The 19,780-nt window shown below is 41.7% G+C and overlaps 1 long non-coding RNA gene across 1 annotated transcript; it reads left to right on the forward strand.

Moving 5' to 3' along the window:
* The first annotated feature begins 256 nt into the window (after window positions 1–256).
* Window positions 257–18,250, forward strand: LOC113528834 (uncharacterized). Its single transcript, XR_003403000.3, has 3 exons — window positions 257–504; window positions 4,516–4,698; window positions 14,761–18,250. It is a non-coding gene; the product is annotated as an uncharacterized LOC113528834 (long non-coding RNA).
* Window positions 18,251–19,780: the final 1,530 nt, after the last annotated feature.

Consider the following 19,780-nt stretch of genomic DNA (forward strand, 5'->3'; position numbering starts at 1 on the left):
TCAGAAAATTCATTTTAGTAACCTAATTCACATAAAATGAAATCCTACTGACTACACAGCCAGTACCTTTGATGTGAAGCTAGGACTGTTAAATGTTAGATCTCTTATATCTAATGAAACTATAATGTGGCCAGGTGGTATAATAATAATAGTAATAAAAAAAATAAATAAAAAATATGTTTAACCAGCCGCGGCCCCTTTAAGAGATGTATCTCTCTCGCGGTACAGTGCGCTGATGCGGTGTGCTGATGCGGTGTGTGTATGCGTGAGCAGAGAAGCATCGTGCGTCTCGGGGAAGAGCGCCGTGGACTCGGCTTCGTAGCGATCTAAATATTTGGATTAAACCGTCATTTGGGTTAAATGTGATTTCATTGTCTTTAAGACAAGTCAGTTCATTGTAATGCAGTGTCTAAAAGGACATTTAATGTGCAAACTGCAGTGAATGCGTTTGGATCATGTGTGTGTGGACTGAGCTACCTCGTGGTGTATGCTAAGAAGTACATGGTATGTATGTTTAACTCATTTTGTAAAATGTTATAAATCCGTGTTTATTTGAGTGATATTACCTTTGGTTAATGATATTGTTGATCCATATGCTCTGTATTTGTATCAAACTACAATTTGATGCAAATTGCAGTGAATGCGTTTGGATCATGTGTGTGTGTGGACTGAGCTACCTGTAGCTACTACAATTTGATGCATATTTCTGTTCAATCATTATGACAATCACATATTTCAGTCTTAGCTTAGACGAGCTCATAGTGTAATCGTGGTGATTTCGTACTGACCATGTCACGTGCTCTGTACTGTTTTTTTTTGTTCCAGAGTTTTTTTTTGTTGATTTTTCTACCGATTGGATATTTGGCAGTCAGCATCCTAAAGCTGCATTTTGTCCTGACTGATATTTTGTCATGTACATTTAATCTAACACTGTTAGGGATGATTGTTTTGTGAAGTTTGATTTGTCAAACTAACTAGAGATACTATCTTTTTGTGAAAGCCCAAGTAACATCTTAATATACTTTGACATATCTACAGGTATATATTTTTTTGAGCTCCCATCAACCGCTGTAATTTTTTTTAGAGCAGCAGTCAGAATAAAACCCCCAGACTATACAAATGATTTTGCTTCCGGTATACATTTTTCTGTTCACCCGGTTACATTTTTGGTACCAGGAGTGGGGTATCTGACTGTTGGGGGCTTGTAAAGGTGGTTAGCTCGTTTTTTTCTTTTGAAATATGGTGGTGGCGTGTACGTGAGTTGCAGGGACCCAGATTGGAGGTGGTCGGCTGTGCTGTCAGTGTCCAGTGAACTGAAAAAGGACTCGAAAAAACTCTGTAAATAATTGATTGTTTCAACATGTCACGGTCCGGAGGTGAGGCTTCAGGAGGGCAGGGCGCTGCTGATGAGCAGGATGCGAGGCCAGTTATGGACGATGTTCAGGGACAAATTCTAGAACTCAGTAGAAAGCATGACGAAGCCATGGCAGCTATTGCTAATCTTAGCAGAGAGCCTAAAAGGTCTTACATATATGTGCCAAGGGAACGCCACATTCAGCCCTTCAGTGGTGATTTCAGCAAGGATGGTAGAAATGTGGATGAGTTCATTGAAGAAGTGGAAAGGGTGTTGCATGTTAGGAACCAGACTCCAGAAGACCAAGCTGACTTTGTTCTTTCTTTATTGAGAGGTGACGGTTTGGAAGAGGTTAGGCTAAGGAAGGGTGATCAACCTGAGCAAGCAGAAGGAATTTTTACCTACCTTAGAGAAGCATTCAGGGAGAAGCGTAGTCTGGCCCAGTTACTGCAAACTTTCTACACACGTAAACAGCTAGAAGGTGAGGATTTTCGTACATACTCTCATTCCTTGTCACAAATATTAAACTCTGTCCTGAAGCAATCGTCCAATGCAGTTGCCAGTGTGAATGTTGCTATATGAGAGCAGTTTGTTGAGGGGGTGAGAGATGCCACCCTCAGAAAAGAACTTCATAAATTTGTGAGAGACAAGCCACAGACAACATTGAAGTAAGAGATGAAGCTATAATGTGGTCTCTTGAAGACCCAAATTTCGTGCTAGCAAAGTCGCTGTTAATCGTAATGTAAGCTCTGAGGCTGCCGAAGCCCAGTGTGCTGCTCTGGTTATGCCTGCAGCAAGCTCTGTCACTCTTGAAGATGTCTTAAAAGTAGTGGCAGAGCAAGGCAAAGCCATAGGAGAGTTAACTCAAGCCGTTCAAAAACTGACCCTACATTGCACTAAGACTGAACCTGTAAGCCATGCTAAGTCCAAAATGCTGCCGAAGTTTCCTGATGATGGCCAGCCTATCTGCTTTAAGAGTAATGGGGTAGGGCATGTAGCCAAAATTTGTGTGAAGAAAAACAAACGAGCGGTCGGAGAGGATACGTCATCCTCTGGGTCACAGGGAAATGCACACTCTCGGTCGCAGTGAGCCAGGCGATGCGAGGCCAAACTATTGGCTCAACTTACTTAAATTGAAGCAGAAGATATGGATAAGGTAGCTCCACTTAAAAGAAAAATAATTAGGGAGAAAAGGCTAGCACCCTGGTATAGCGATCACACACGAACTTTAAAACAGACCACTCAAAATCTAGAACGTAAATGGCGTCAAACTAAATCGGTAGTATTTCAAATAGCATGGAAGGAGAGCCTTTTGAGCTATAAGAAAGCTCTTAGTGCTGCTAGATCAGTGTATCTCTCCACCCTAATTGAAGATAACAGAAATAATCCTAGATTCTTATTTAATACTGTAGCAAAATTAACTAGGAATAAGACCACAATAGAAACACGCCCACAATCATTATATAGCAGTGATGACTTCAGGAATTTTTTCAATGGTAAAATTGAAAATATCAGGCAAGAAATTCAGACTATTAATTTAAAACCGGACAGTTTTATAACTAACCCTGTAGACGATAATATAATAATATCAGATCAACAATTACAATGTTTTACACCCCTTGAAGAGACTGAACTCATTTCACTAATTTCATCATCAAAATCATCAACCTGTATACTAGATCCTTTACCTACTTGTTTCCTCAAACAGATAATTCCTGAAATGATTAAACCTCTTTTAAAAATAATCAATTCTTCCCTTAGCATTGGCTATGTACCTAAATCTTTTAAATTAAATCAAATCAAGCCTTTGATTAAAAACCCTGACCTTGACCCCTGTCAGCTGTCTAACTATAGACCAATATCAAACCTCCCCTTTATCTCCAAGGTCCTATAAAAGGTTGTAGCACAGCAGCTGTGCTCATACTTACATAGCAATAACATTCATGAAATGTATCAGTCAGGATTTAGGCCTTATCATAGCACAGAGACAGCACAGGTTAAAGTTGTAAATGACTTACTCTTGGCCTCTGATCAGGGTTGTGTCTCCTTGCTTGTGCTGCTTGACCTTAGTGCAGCTTTTGATACCATTGATCATGCTATTCTCCTCGATAGACTGGAAAATGTAGTAAGTATTAAGGGAACGGCCCTTTCCTGGCTCAGGTCTTATTTGACTGATCGTTATCGGTTTGTAAATGTAAATGGTGACTTCTTTTCTCATACTAAGGTAAAGTTTGGTGTTCCACAAGGTTCTGTTTTAGGCCCATTGCTCTTTTCTTTATATATGCTACCTCTGGGCAAAATTATCCGTAAACATGGTATTAGCTTTCACAGACACCAGCTTAATGAAGTTGAGGAATGTGTAATGGACATTAGAAATTGGATGCTTATTAACTTTCTCTTACTTAATTCTGACAAGACAGAAGTACTTGTACTAGAACCACATGCAGCTAGAAGTAAGCTTTCTGATTACATAATAATTCTGGATGGCCTTTCTGTTTCATCATGTGCAGCAGTAAAAGACCTTGGTGTGATTATCGTCTCTAGTCTTTCTTTTGAAGCTCACGTAGATAATATGCTAAAATAAGAAATATATTGTCACTACACGATGCAGAAAAATTAATTCATGCTTCTGTTACCTCTAGGTTGGATTATTGTGATGCCTTACTGTCTGGATGCTCCAGTAGGTGCATAAACAACTCCAGTTAGTCCAGAATGCAGCAGCAAGAATCCTTACTAGAATCAGAAGATATGACCACATCACCCCTTATCCACACTGCATTGGCTCCCAATCAAATTTTGTATTGATTATAAAATACTACTATTGACCTATAAAGCACTAAATGGTCTCGCACCACAGTACCTGAGTGAACTTTTGGTTTTTTATGATCCACGCCTACTCAGATCAAAAGGTGCAGGCTATTTGTTGGTACCTCGAATAGTGCGTGCTATAGCTGGGGGTAGAGCTTTCTCTTACAAAGCCCCACAGTTATGGAACAGCCTTCCACTTAGTGTTCGGGGCTCAGACACAGTCTCAGTATTTAAGTCTAGGCTGAAAACATATTTGTTTAGTCAAGCCTTTAGTGAATAGTTTTCTTAGGTACAGGGGCAGGTCACCTGTGTCTGATTATCTCCAGTCTACTTATATGTATTTGTGCTTTCAGTGGCTGTAATAACGAGAGAGAGAGTGTGGCATAGCTGAAGGAACAGCTGAAGGATTTCTGTCGCCAGTGGTTGATGGCGGACCAGTGGGAGGCGGAACAGATCATTAAACTGGTGGTACTGGCGAAATTCATCACAAAGCCATTCGGATGGCAGAGGATCACTTGGCGGCAGTCCTGTTCCAGGTGTCTATTTCCTCTTTCTCTCCCTCTCTTCCGCTCTCTCTCTCTCTCTCTCTCTCTCTCTCTCTCTCTCTCTCTCCCCTCTTCTCCTTTGCATACTCCTCCCCTGGTTCCAGCTCCCCAGAACCGAGGTGCCGGGGCCCTAAGAACATCCCCCAGAACCCAGGTATCGCCCTGCTTTTCCTCCCCCCTTCACCTTTTCTGATGTCTCCCCGAACTCTCTCTCTCTCCACACAGGTAGAACCTTCCATGCCCACCAGGACTGGATAAAAGCCGGGGCAGGTTTGCTGGTGTGGCTGGCATTTTCAACATTCCCTTATGGAAGTGGGAACACTGATCCGGATCCCTATAAAGAGAAATATAAAGAAAAATATTAAATATGAGAAAAATATATACATAAAAATATATATATGAAGGAATTTAAAAGAAGTGTAAAAGAATAGAATATATATATATATATATATATATATATATGGATGGATGATGACAGCATCCATATGTGCTGTTTGTGGTATGTAATGTGCAATAACGTGCAATGTGCAACAGATGCAATACTAAATACTAAATTGCAATACTAAAATAAATTAGTAACGTTGTGTACTGTAGATGGAGGTTGGGTGTTTGAAGGAGATGTATGGATGGAGATGGACGATTCTTACTCCTTGGTGTTGTACTGGTTGAGGGCCCGAATGGCCTGCGGGAAGAAACTCTCCTCTCTGTATTGGCCTTTAGGGAGCAGAAGCGCTTCCCTTTTTCTTTCAGTATTTTCCTGGCCTTGTTCCAGCACCACTTGCTGTAGATAGAGTGTAGGTCAGAGAGCTCTGTATGGATGGTAAGCTCAGCTGATCACACCGCCCTCTGTAGAGCCCTCCTGTCCTGCTGGGTGCTGTTCCCAAACCAGACTGTAATGCTTCCCATCAGAATGCTCTCAATGGTGCAGGTGTAAAAGTTCCTTAGCTCCTTAGAGACCAGTTGAAAGTCTCTCAAGCATCTAAAGTGGTATAGACGCTGCCAGGCCTTCTTCATGGCAAGACCATGACAGGTCCTGCATGATGTGAAAACCAAGGTACCGGAAACTATCCACTCTCCTGCTGAAGTCCACAATCAGCTCTTTGGTCTTGCTGACATTCAGGAGGAGATTGTCCTCTTGGCACCAATGCTCCAGGCTTGTTATCTCCTCCAGGTAGGCCTTCTTGTTGTTGTCAGAGATCAGGCCCACCACGAAAGTGTCGTCAGCAAACTTAACAATGGTGGTAGAGCTGGAAGTGGGTACGCAGTCATATGTGTACAATGAGTACAGCAGAGGGCTCAGAACACAACCCTGTGGGGCTCCAGTGCTGAGAGTGAGGGAGGGTGAAACATGTTTGCCCACCCTTATTGCTTGTGGTCTGTCTGTGAGGAAGTTGGAGATCCACTGACACAGAGACGGGCTCACTTCCAGGTCCTCCAACTTGGTTGTGAGTTTGGAGGAAATTAGAGTGTTATATACCGAGCTGTAGTCAACAAAGAGCGTTTTCACATAATTCCCCTTCCCGGTGTCCAGATGGCTCAGGGTTGTGTGGAGGATGTATTGTATGGCCTCCTCTGTGGAGAGATTGGGACGGTATGCAAACTGTAGTGGGTCCAGTGTATCAGGTAATGAAGAAGTGATGAAGTCCCTGACCAGTCTTTCAAAGCACTTCATCACAACTGAGGTCAGGGCTACTGGGCAATAGTCACTGAGACAGGCAGGCTGGGGTTTCTTCAGAACAGGAACAATAATGGACTGCTTGACGCATGTGGGGATTGTCAACTGTTCCAGGGAAAGGTCGAATATCTCCGTGAACACCAGTGCTAGCTGGTCAGTGCAGGCTTTAAGGACCCAACCTGACATGCCTTCAGGTTCTGATACTTTCCTGGTGTTCACTCTCCTGAACGCCATCCTCACATCGTGCTCCAAGATGGTGAAAGCTTTTTCAGCTCTGTCACTCTCCGCATTCAAGCTGGCATTGGCACTGTTAGCACCATTAGTGCCGCTAGTGCCATTAGTTGCAGCCTTGAAATGAGCTTAGAAAGTGTTCAGCTCATCTGCAAGAGAAGCATCTGCATTCACCATGGAGGATGGTGTTTTGTAGTCCATTATTGTTCTCAATCCTTGCCATAGGCTCCTAGAATCACTCTGCTGGAACTGTGACTCTAGCTTCCTTCCATAGCGCTGCATCGCCTCCTTCACCGAAGGACGTAGCCCCTTGTTGTAGGCAGTGGTGTGAGATTTCAGAGTGTCACGTTGATGTCATCAGAGCTTTGCCGGAACATGTCCCAGTCTGCGTCACCCAGTGCATCCTGCAGAGTGGCCACTGATTGGCCCGTCCAGGGCGCGACCTCCCTCTGAACCGGAACTTCCTGTTTCAGCCTTTGTTTTTATCTAGGCATGAGGAAGGTGGCAGCATGGTCCGATTTCCCAAAAGGTGGCAGAGACTGCATTTTGTAGCTGTCTATGAATTGTGTGTAACAGTGGTCCAGTGTCCTTTCGCCCCTGGTGGGACAGGTGATATGGTGATATAAGTTTGGCACTGCGTGCTTGAGGTTGGCTCTGTTAAAGTTCCCCACCACAATGAGTGCAGCGTCTTGGTGAAAAGTTTGTTCCTGAGTGAGAGAATAATGCAGTTCACATAAGGCAGTGTCCGTTTCCGCTTGAGGTGGAATATAAATGGCGCTGACTATGACCAAGGTAAATTCCCGAGGAAGGTAGAAAGCATGACATTTGATGATCAGAAGTTCCAGATTGGGTGTGCAGGAGCAAGCGAGGGGAACAATGCTCGCACTGTCGCACCAGCTTCTGTTCACCATTATACACACTCCACCTCCCCTTGACTTCCCTGACTCAATTGTTCTGTCCATGCTGTAAATGCTTGTTCTGTCCATGCTGGATGGCGTGGTCCGGTACCGCTGGGTTCAGCCATGTTTCTGTCAAGCAGAGGAGGTTGTAGTCCTGAATGTCTGAGGTCGTCGAGCTTGTTTTCCAGACACTGGACGTTGGCTAGCAGGATGCTAGGCAGGGGAATGCGGTGTGCGTGAGCCCTCAGCCCGTTCCTGATGCCGGTTCGTTTTCCTCGGGGTCTCTGGCACGGGTCGCGTCCTTTGTTCTTCCTCAGGATCTCGGTAGGCCAGCTGGGATCCAGAGTTAAAAATGTCAGAAGGTGGGTGGCTTGTAACCAGTAGAAATAGGAGTATTCTTATCATGGCTAATAATGTCCATGGTGATGAGTAAAAGTGGTTAGGGTATGATAAATAGCGAAAAATAAATAATTGATCGAGGTCCCTTTCAAAAGGATTAGCATGGACCTTGTCTGGCCATTAGAATGGACTGCAGAAGGGCATTGCTTTGTGTTAGTTTTAGTGGACTATGTAATGCGAAACCTGGAACCCATGGCTCTTCACAGCATCTCAGCATGCAGTGTTGTGGAGGCACTCTTCCGTGTTATCCCACAAGTGGGATCCCAAAAGAGATCCTGACTGACCAGGGCACTACTTTTATGTCACACACCATTCGCGAACTGTACGAACTATTAGGGATTAAATCGATTCGCACTAGTGTTTACCATCCACAAATGGATGGGCTGCTCAAACGGTTTAATCAAATGCTTAAAAATATGATTCATAAGTTCATTCATGAAGATGGGTGGGGGCAGGCACCGTTTTGTCCCAGGTGGTGGAGGGGGAGGAAGGCCCCATGCTATGCATCAGCCATCAGCTCTTGGGAAGGGAGACTAAGTACAGCACAATTGAGGACCCTTTTACCGTCTGTTCCTATCACGTCCCACTCCAATGTGTCTACCGCATGAAGGATGAAAATTCTGCCTGTCTCCCAAATCTTCCTCTGCAACCTTACATGCCAGGATTCTACAGTAGCAAAAAGAATTTTCACCGTAGAGCTTATGGTATGGAGCTGTATGGAGCTTATGGAGCCACAACATAAAATGGTTCACTATAACGCCATCATTAGTCCAATGAGGCTCATCTGTCTTGCCTGAGTAGTACAGTAGTAAACACTGCATGCTTGGCCCCCTAAGAAGAAGAATCTAAACAAAAGCAATAGGAAGGAAGGAAGGACGAAGAAGAAGAATCAGCTAATTATCTTCAGTTTCTTTTTAATTTTTTTTTTCAAATAATTTTGTTATGGTCTCAAGCCAAATTCAGTTAATGTGGAAAATGGGATGTAAATAGAATATTAAAAGTCCAATCAACAAGTATTTGGGCCAGTAAGATAAATAGACTACACGTGCCATTAGAATAATGTTTCACACTTCAGTCCATGATTGTTTTTAAATTATTTATTCAGGATTCAGGAAGCTATGTGTTCTTATCTCGTTTCCTGCTCAGCTCAGTGAGCCATGTCTGTGCCAAGCCAAGTGCAAGAACACAAATGCAATTGCTTTGCTTACCTGTTTTTTTATGATTGACACAAGCTCTGACCACTGCAGACAATAAAATGGTGTGGGCAGAGGTGCTTAATGTGAAAGAGAACAAAAATGAGGACATAATTGAAACATTAAGTCTTCTAATAAACATATATGTTCAAGGGAAATGTGTAGCATGCACACACACATACACACACACAAAATACAAAGTGACCAAATACAATCATTTTATGAAATGTACCAGGATACTTTAAAAAAAAAAAAAAAAAAAAAAATTACATCCAGTCATTGAGTTGGTCTTTAGCAAGTCCAGTGGTTGAAAACAATTTCATAACATTTTAATGGTTATTTCAGATACCTACTGAGGTGAAGACTTTTTTAACCTAGTAAAGGCCTTGTTGTTACCTTTATGCATGCTTTGTTTTTCATAATATAAAGTACAATGCAATAAAAATTTGTATGTGTGATGTTTTTCACGAGTGACCTTAGGTCTCTCTGAGATAATAAGACTGTGCTCTGCCTTCCAGGATTGTGGCTGCACTGACTTTTATTGTGTGTAAAGGCTGCTTAATAGTCTCCTATGGGGCATCATTCCAATAATGTTCATGACGAAGATATCTTTCCCTTTCCTTCTTCCCCTCCTCTCTCTAAGACCGCGGGGAGACTTGTTGTCCCAGCGGATACCATTAGAGAATACACAGTGAAAAAGCTCCTTTAGGACAGAGCCACATATGAACCCACAAGCTCACTGACTGAATCCCATTATGTAGTGCACATGGCCTTGTTCTAAATTGAATATTATTACTAGCAGAGAGATTAAAGGGTGGCAGGTGGTGGTTTTTAAAATAGGGTAAATGCAGCTGTTTGACAGCAGACAAGGCTAGCAGTACAAGTGCTTGGCCAGAACATTACCAGTCAGCCAATCCATCTTACTGTACAAAGAGAGCCGAAAGGCCCTGCTTATGAATTCTGAATTAAATAAAATATTGGGTGTTGTATACCAGCTAGTAACCAGTATGTACTTTCAAATCTCTGTGCTTCAATGGCGCCATGCTAGTGGCAGCCAATTACAGCAGCTCCTGTCTCAAGAGATATTATACTATATCTTACCTATGTGAAAAGGAGGGACTTTATAAAACCGGCTGTAATTCCTAAATGGTTAATGCAGTATTTTTGTTAAACCCCTTGAATTAAACTGAAAAAGTCTACACTTCAACAAAATCTTGATTGCTTCATTTCAAATCCATTGTAATGGTGTACAGAGGCAAAATTACCAAATACTTATGGGCCAGACCATATATTAAGTTTTCTACTTGCATATCTGTCACTTTTTGTTTCTTCAGCTCTTATTTTTCTTAGTTTCATAGTTTTTTGCATAGTTTTTTTTATGTGTTATGCACTCTACGATCAGAATGGAAGACCATGGGGAGAGAGCAGATCACTTCACTGTACACAGCTGCACAGCTGCTGGCTCTCCAAAGATCTGTGCCATGCTCCGGAATGCAGTTCAGTATTCCCAAAGAACTGCTGAGCCCCTACAGAGGATGCAGAGCTGGATCCAAAACAAAGGCAAAGAGATGTTACAAGCCATTCATTCCTTCCTTCATCATGGGGAACTTTAGGTCTCTTGGCAATAAGATGGATGACCTCAGCGCACTTATTTGGACCCAGAGGGAGTATTCAGAGTGCAATGTGCTTTGTTTCACCGAGACATGGCTGCATTTGGATAGTCCAGACTTGAATGCTTCCATCCCCAGTATTCAGACAGTGAGGGCAGACAGAGTCACTGGACTGAGTGGTAAGAAGAAAGGTGGAGTGGCCCCACTGTTTGTAAACAGCAGATGGTGTAACCCGGGACTTTACTGTGAAGGAGTGTCACTGTTGCCTAAACATTGAACTGTTGGCTGTTGGTTTGCATCCACATTATCTGCAGAGGGAATTCACCGTCGCCATTATGGTCATTGTTTACATCCCACCGGCATCTGATACAGTAGCGACATGTGATATCGTACACTTGGCTACCTAACAACATGACGGACTGCATTACGGACTACAACAATTTCTGCATGGACACTATAGTTCTAGTCAGGCAGGTGTGTTGTTTTCCTAATAACAAACCCTGGATCACCAAGGAAATAGTGAATAAGAAGAAGCAGGCTCTCAGGCAGAAGAACAAGGAACAGATGAAAAGGTTGCAGAAGGAGTTGAAGGCCAGACTGAGGGAGAACAAAGAAACCTACAGAAAGAAGCTGGAGGGAAGAACAACGCAAAGGAGGTGTGGGTTGGCATGAAGCCAATCACCTGCTTCAAAGCAAAATAACCTGTGGGGACACTCTAGAAAGAGCTAATGAACGAAGCAGAGCAGGACAATGGAGTGACATCCATGGCGAGGCTGTGAGCCATAATGTTATCCTTTGCGGGGCAGAGGGGTAGAGGGACATCCTCAGTGGGGCAGGGAAGATGGGAGACTGTTCCAGCCTGGTCAGGTACATCCTCCTAAAGACACTTCCTAAGAGGGCGCATGGCTTTGAGCTAGACACCGAGTGCTGTATAAAACATGAGTTAAATAGTGTTCATTAAACATAAATGTGGATCAGGTGCAGACAGTCATTTGACGTAAGTATCGTGATCAGGTGGCTGATGGGAATCAGATAGAATACCTCACAGTTTCCCCACAGATGATTTGTGCAGGACTATAATAGATATATTCAGTGGGAGGTGAAAAACACAGTGTTTTGCTGTGTTTTGCTGTATGTCAGTTTTGGTGGTATTGGTATTGACTTAGCTAAATAGTAAATTGCATTGAGCAAACTCATTTCTTTCTGGAGTATGATAAAAAAGAGGGGCTGGCGACAAAGATAGAAAGAAGAGGAGCAACAGTAATATAATGAATGTGTATCACTAACATGTCTCCTTTGAGTGGCTGCAAGGTGTCAGGAGCAGGATGCCTAATTCCCTAGTTCTAGAGTGACCACACATATGCTTATTATGTGTCCCCTCAGTTTCTTGAGGTTTGTGATTTCACTGCATTTGAAATCAGTTCAATCAAAATATTAAGTAGCTATATCATAAAGCCAAATTCAAGTTATTTCACTAGAACACAGAACAAATGTACTGTTTGTTCATCTCTCCATTTAATATTGAATTTTACGAAGTGAGTTGCATCTCAGCTAACTTACAAATAAGCATTAAATTATGTAAACTTAAATGTTCTTGAATAAACTTGTCATTTATTGCAGAAAGTTTAAAATTTACTTTCTAAACTTTAAAATTTAGTAAAATTTAACTGATTTACTTATTAGCTAAGAAGATGTGATTAAAGGCAACAAGCAAAATCAACTAGGCCTACTAATTGACATAAATGCAGTGTTAAATAAATGATCAAGGTTAATTTATGTGTTGTTATTATACGTGAGCGCTAACATTAGCTTGTTAACCAGCAAGCTAAATGAGTATTCCTGCAAGCTAGATATAGGGCATTTCGCTGCTTAAAACAAGGTCTAAGAGGGTATTTCACAACATAATTCTAAAGATTTGACTACCAATAACCATTTTATGTAAGATTCTAGACTGATTTAGACTGATCTGGACTGATTCTAGGCTGAAACAGAAAAGGAATATTTTTTAATAAAAAAATAATGACTGAAATAACTGAATAACTGAAAACTAATGAAAGAGTTGTAACTTCAAGTCCTTAAGATTCCTGTAATAGAGAATCATAATTTTACAATTCCTAGGGTCAGTATACATACATCACGAGGTGCAGGGAAAGACCAAAGTCTCCTTAAACCATGCTTACACTGTTTTTATGAACTATAAAGGTCCCCTTTGGAGATGCTAGGTTTTGATGCAGGACCATGTACATGTGAAGCACACACTCTAACACTGAGCTACATCCCCAGCTCTACAAATTTACAATACTGTTCCACAACTCAGATAACTATGTAGGAACTAAGCAGGAACAAATGAGTAGTTCTTAATTAATGCTCATCTCACACCTATTAACTACTTAGAACTACTAGTTAATTACTCAGTAGGTATGTTAGAAGGAGTTCACTATTATCTAAGCAGGAATTACTGAGTCTTACATTTCTCCTTCAGAACTACTGTAGTACTAAATATAAAATTATATTATCTGATTCCACTATTCCCCTGTAGCCGTCTTATAGATGTAGTCTTAAATTAAATGCATTCTTTTAACTTTTCTGACTCCAATATTTAATTAAAGATCTGGCTCCAATACTTAATCCACTTTAGTATCTGACTCCAACAATTACTTATCTTAATAACCTTTAGTTAAGGTATTAAATGCATAAAATCTCAGTGTTCAATTGCACATTTAATCTAAACAGCTTTGCTGTAAGAAAGTGACATTACTACGTAATTTTATGTAGTCTATTTATTAAACTATTCTTCGTTTAACTCAGAGGTTTCTATCGATGTGCAAGCCTAGGCCTTTCTTATTTACTCTGTCAGAGGTTTTCATTTAAACTTGCAAGTATTAGTCTTTTATACTAGCTTGTCAGAGGTTGCTTTCAAATGTGTCTAAAATGCTAAAACTTCAGATGAAAAAACTATTTCTAGTAATCATACAAATCATGCACTATACTTTTCTTCAAAAGAAGTACTGAGTATTTAGGGATAAGTTAATAACAGTGTTTATTATTAAAAAAACACAAATAGGAATATGAGATACGAATACAGACAGTAAAAATGGAGAGAATTTACAGGCTCAATGGACAGAGTTGCCGACATAGAATATGTATCGTATTGCATCGGAGAGAGAGGTTAGATGTGAGATTCTCTCGAGACTAGATGGAGCAGCCTCTTCCACAGATCCCTACATATACCCTATGTATCTCTTTGAAGTGTATATTTACACTTCAAATATTGACTTTTGCTTTGTGACATGGTGCATTATCATGCTGGAAGTAGCCATTAGAAAATGGGTAAATTGTGGCCATGAAGGGATGCACATGGTCAGGAACAATACTCAAATAGGCTGTGGCATTCAAGCAATGATTGATTGGCATTAACTGGCCCAAAGTGTGCCAAGAAAACATTCCCCACACCATTACACCACCTCCATCAGCCTGGACTGTTGGTGCCAAATTCTGATCCTGCCATCTGTTTGCCACATTAGAAATTGATATTCATTCTGAAGGCCGTCAGCCGAAGTGAGCAATGCAAGGCACTGCAGGATTTTAGGACACGGAAGCTACATGAAAGCTACGGTAGGGACCGATGTTGGTGTTTATATTATCCAACTTAAAAACACATTGAAATAGTGAAAGCTTGCCGTATTATCAACTGCCATAACCGGCGTGGAAAACATATGGCAAACGGACTGATTTTTCAGCTTTCCGACTTGGAAGCGACACAGTGGAACTCACGTCGCCAAGTTAACAGAGAGGTGTCACATGGCATGGGTAGCAGCTCCAAGACAAACAAACATCACCTTCAGCAACATTTCCCGACACATGTTCGTGTGTTCACAGCATTTTCCACAAATAAGTTATAGTCAAAACACATCTAACCATTGTATGGTTACCAATGCAAACAAGCAGTGCAAGCATGGCGTAGAGTTGTTGCTACACAGCTAAATTTGCTAACTAGCTGGCTGCATAACTAATCAAAGAAATTTGGTTTGTTGTTTTTTTTCCAGGAAAACCAGCCTATGAAATGAGTGTCATCCCGAATGGATACCATCATTACGGGCATGCAGAAATCAAAGAAATGTACTCTGGGGGGTTTAATGGGAGGACAAAGAGACAGCAAGGTCTCACAGGAAACAACAATGCACCTCCGACACCATCGGGTCTAGCTGGCCAGAGATTAGAGTTAGATGAAGCTGCACCACCAGATGAAGCTTCACAGAGGTCACAGATGAATGAAGCTGCACCAAAGGACAACACTGAAGAACAGCAGGAATTTGTAGCCGTAGCCGTTCCAAAATTAACCACTTGTTGGAGGCGAACAGGATACTGAAGGAAGAGTTCTCCCAAAAGAAGATGGATGAGCATTTTTTGAAAGATGATGTGAAGGTCAAGTACTACACTGGGCTTCCATGTTTTGCTGTTATGATGGGTGTCGCAGCTTCTTCCTTGCCTACTACAGACAGGCCGAAAGCTTTCACCTTTTCAGATGCTTTTTTTAACTCTGATGTGCCTGAGGCTGAATCTGCCAATCCAGCACATTGCACACCTCTACTGAAAAGATTGAAAGACTGTGTCCACCATGTTCAGAGACATCATAGGTACAATGTTTACATACCTTAGCCCTTTAGTGCACAGGCCAGAGACATTGCTTGCTAGGCAGCATGCCACATCAGTTTATGGAGGCTTTAGGCAATCTTGTTGCCGTTATTGTGGACTGCTTTGAAATTAACACTGAGAGAGCATCAAATCTGAAAGCTAGAGCATAGACATTTACCCACTACAAACACAAGCACACCTTAAAGTATCTCACTGGCATTACACCACAGGGAGCTATCTCTTTCATTTCCAAAGAGTGGGGAGGTTATGTCAGTGACAAGCATATGACTGAGAATAGTGGCCTTCTTAATAAACTATTGCCTGGAGACTTGGTGTTGGCGGATCGTGGATTTGACATCAGGGACAGTGTCAGACTAATGTGGGCAGTAGTGAAAATCCCTGCATTCACAAGAGGATGCTGCCAGCTGGATGCAAAAGATCCACCAGATAGGAGGAGACACACCAGATAGGTCACCTCAGGGTCCATGTGGAGAGGGTGATTGGATGTGTACTCACCAAGTACACCATACTAAGTGAGACTGTACCAGTGAGCATGGTACTCCCATATGAAGGCAAGGACATGATATTCCTTGACAAGATTGTGCCTGTGTGCTATGCCTTGACTAAAATGTGCCCCAGTGTTGTTATGAAAGTGTAAATCATGACATAAAGAATGTTAACTAAATATGAACTGCATATCCTGCATTAACAGCATTATTCATATGTTGCATACCACATGTGAAAAAGTATTTCAATTCTGAATCTCTTTATTTGTATAACATAGTATGCTGAAGTAAATGTGTACAGTTCACAGTAACATAAATACAACAGTTAAAAGAGGTAAAATGGCAGTGTAAACTTCAAGTACTAACAACAGATAAAAAAAGGCAAATAAGTAAACAAGTTAATACAAAAGGTAAATTGAAAACCTATTGCACTGAAAGGTTCACAGTATCAATGTAGTGCAAATACAATAGGTATAAGAAGTAATGTGGTAGTGTAACCTTCAAGTACCAACAACTGAGATAAAAAAGGCAATAAATAAGTAAACAAGTTAAATACAAAAGGCAAAATGAAAACCTATTGTATTGAAACAACATGTAAATTTAAATAAAAAACAGCAAATTAAAGACAAAACTATTGAACAAAAAAGTGTCTGTTCAGCAATCAAAAAGGAATATATAGATACAAACACACAGTTGTGCTCCACTGTTTTAGTTTATCTGTGTGCATGTGGCACAGAGCCAGGGCACACTTGCTGAAGGTGCCTGACTGAGTCCCACACAGCTGAGGTGGAACCACAGTTTTCGTTGTCAGAAGCCACCATGTCATCCTGGTCTTCAGGCCCTCTGCAAAGGCACCACAGTTCGTTTATGTTTTCTAGTGCCTGTTTTCTTGGCCTTCTTGTTTGAGATGGCTGTAACCCGGTTAAAGCATGTGGCGCTGTGTAAGCTGCTCGGGTGTAGTAACAAGCCACAAGCATGGATAGTGAAACTTTGTGGAAGAACTCCTGTGCCTTCATCAGAAGTGTTGTCCAGAAGTCCACATCCAGTAAGATCTGAACCACAGCACAGTCTTTCTGCATCCACACTACAAAGTCACAAAACTCTGACCCAGTCACAAAAATCTGCGTTTGTTCTTGACTGTAGTACTGGTGTGTCCGCTTCAAGTTTAACTTCCCATCAGTTAGCTGGAGACAAAAGTTGCTGTCATCTGCACAGTCCTGCAGGATGGAGTTGTTGTGGTACTTATATGTGCATTTGAATTCCAGACAGCCTTTCCCGCATTTGCAGTGAATAAGCCCATCAGGTGATGTCCCTACTTCAGGAAATGAGGAATATATTGTAAACTGTAGCAACGAGAGGTCACAGATGGGCTGAGCACAGACACCCAGAGGCGGAGATCGGCAGGCTCAGGCAGTGGTTGCTCATCAGCGCTGATGTCTATGTCTAGAGGAAAAAATAGAGCACACATTAGTAAGGCCATAAGGTGCGCCTACCTTTTTCCTGAGAGCGGCTGCTGGCTCCTTTTATACCTCCCTGTCGCCCCTGTGAGGGTAGATTAGCACTGCGCCAATGATTGGGCGCCAGCCGTGCTGAATTTCTGCACACTCTGGCTGTCCAAAAGAAAAAGGCAGTCGTGCGAGGAGCGTTGTATTTCTTCTGTTCGCAGGCTGCCAGCCCCCTATGGTCTGGCAACACTGGTGGACGCAATGGCATGGATATCGGAAGCTGTTATTTTTCTTGCTCTGGATGTCTACCAGGCAGGTGATTGATGTTGCTATCTCATCTGAGCTTCCATCGCAGCCACCTGTGTCTATGTTATGACTACCACATGTGTGAGGACCTCACACATTCTTTCCTGGGTTTACGAAGGTGTAGTAGGGACTTTTGCACTACACATGGCTAACAGGGTTCTGGGTCATTCCAGAAAGACAAACAGCCTTGCTGTGAGTGTGCAAAATCTGAAGTAGGGGTGACAGGTCCGAAAGTGTGGGCTTGTGCCCACATGGACTCGTGCAGTCATCATAAGTCTGTATCCCTGACATTCTTCTCTCTCCACTGATCTCTCCACTTGTCAAGCGCCTTCTTCTTAGCTGTGCCAGAGGAGAAGTCGATCTTGTAGCCCACCTCTGCTTTGACCTTGTCCAAACCAGTGGTCATCATTCCAGGCTCAGTGCAATTGTATATGATCAACTGGTTGATAACCATTAGGAGCCAGACACTTGTGTAGCTTAGCAAAAAGAAGAATAAACAAAACAGTGTTTAAGCATAACGTTAGTTAGCAGCAAAAACTTATACAGACAACTAATAAACCTGAATTCCAATCACAATATATAATACTAAAATTGCAGTCACAATAGAAAAAAAAGCAGAAGGCAGTAAGAGTGATAGTGTTTCTTAGATTTTTTACAATTTTTTTGGAATGACGTGCAGAAGTAATCTTTGTTTATCTATCCCGGTGAATAAACAGGACCGTGCGTGAACACTAAGTCCAGTCAGTGATCGCGACCTCCTGAAATGGCTGATCACTTCTCAGAGCAGTTCATGTCGTCAGGTAGCTGTGCTCCAGCAGGTGACCGTGCACAGAGAGAACAAAGAACCTATGATTACACTGAAGAGGATGAAAAGAGCATGTAGCATGGCCTTTGCTGTAAGTTAAACCTCTAGTTTGGGAACCCATGGTACATCTAGAGGAGTTACTGACAAAATTGAATTTTGAACATAACTGATTTCCATTCCAATGGCCACCAGCATTTTAGGACCTTTTAGGACTCCAGCAAGCATTTTTCTATAGAAAAAATACTCAGTGTGGCAGATCCCAGGTGACACTAGAGAAAAGTGTTTACCCTATCAGGAGGTTGAGAGTTCTAACCCTGTTGATGCCACAGCCATCTGTACCTGGTACTCTAGAAAGCAAAACTGGGCCGGCTCTCTGGGTGGGATGGATTCCATACTTTTGCATCCCTGTCAATCTCAGGCACATGAGCCAGTCACAGGTGTCTGTGAGTTCATGTATGCAGATGAGGGCAGGTAATACTTTCCTCCTTGTGACAGATTATGAGCAGCAGTTATATGCTGTTGCCTGGCTTCATGTTTCATGGAGGAACATGATTTCACCATTCCCAGTTGGTAGCCAGTGAGTGGGAATTGGCAAAATGAAATTGGGGGAAAATGCCCACTGTGATCACACTTCTATTTATATTATTCACTCCTATCTCATAACAGACTAGATCAGAGTTGTCAAATACTTTAAACAACAATAATAAATATGTTTTTTGTTGTGATTGTTGTACCAGTTATCATATGATATTTGAAATTAGCAGATAATTCAGTAGCAAAATTATATGAATAATTGTATTTGAGCAAATGCAGCGTTGGGTGTACAATAAATACCAATCAATAAAAACTACACAGAGCAGAAGAGGCTGAAACAAAGCAGTAACAGTGCAAACAGGTAGTGACCACAAGGGCAATATTCAGAGCATGACACACCCACTGGTTGACAAAGTCCTGGAACAACATGATACACATCTTTGTGTATAAAAAGAATTATCTTCTTTTGGATTGTGCAATACAATGGAAATGTGCTAAAGAGGTACAAAATAAGCAGACACTTGAACTTGGGAGGGGGCGAAAAATCTGTTGTTTTTTAAAAATTATTGTCTATAATTAATATGTGAAATTTAATTGCACTAATCTACTAGGGATCTAGACTTGTGCACTGGAGGTGCACTGATTAAAACAGTAACCTGATGCTGTAACTTGATTGCGGCTCTTGTGAATAAAAGAATGGATATGGAGTTATATAACACATCTTTGATTATTTCTCTAATTAGCCCCAGGTCCATAATAACCATGAATGACACCAAGCAAAGGAGATCGTGAGAAATTAATGAATGGTCAATTGGTTAAGGTTTGGTTAAACCTT

The sequence above is a fragment of the Pangasianodon hypophthalmus genome, chromosome 7, assembly GCF_027358585.1.
Source record: "Pangasianodon hypophthalmus isolate fPanHyp1 chromosome 7, fPanHyp1.pri, whole genome shotgun sequence".
In the NCBI taxonomy this organism is placed as follows: Eukaryota; Metazoa; Chordata; class Actinopteri; order Siluriformes; family Pangasiidae; genus Pangasianodon; species Pangasianodon hypophthalmus.